This window comes from Microplitis demolitor, chromosome 6, assembly GCF_026212275.2.
Source record: "Microplitis demolitor isolate Queensland-Clemson2020A chromosome 6, iyMicDemo2.1a, whole genome shotgun sequence".
NCBI lineage: Eukaryota > Metazoa > Arthropoda > Insecta > Hymenoptera > Braconidae > Microplitis > Microplitis demolitor.
The window spans coordinates 13,269,202-13,269,737 of NC_068550.1; positions in this window are offsets into that span (position 1 = coordinate 13,269,202).

Genomic DNA, 536 nt, shown 5'->3' on the forward strand with positions numbered 1-536 from the left:
CAATAAGTACGACAAGCTTGACACGGTAGCCTGGGTACACTTTGCCAATTTCAAGTTGGAGATCCTGATATATCTCATGTTTGTGCTCTTCTTTGACTGTGATGTTATATTCAGCAGGGGCTGAAAACTCAATAACACAAATGTTACGAGCAGTTTCATCGAAGAGGAAAATATCAGGTTTATTAAGGTTAATTTTCCGCCTTGTTGCGAATGGCATGTTCCAATAAATACGGCAATGGTCATTCTCAGCAACTTGCGGAATATCTCCTGGCAAACAATGCAACACTGTGTGTATGTCAAAGATGATAATAAAGTACTCGCAGAGCAGCTTTATGACGCTGGACGTACACATTTCTTGCCAGCACAGGACATGCTGACAAGCGATGTATAAGCGTCTCTGGATGCTGTTTGCAAACCCTACACAAAGTATCGGGTAGCTGCATCTGGATCACTTTAGCACGGTATTCGAAAGTGTTAATACCACCATCTTTGTAGGCAAAAATATATCACTCGGTCTCGGAAATCAGGCCAGCTGA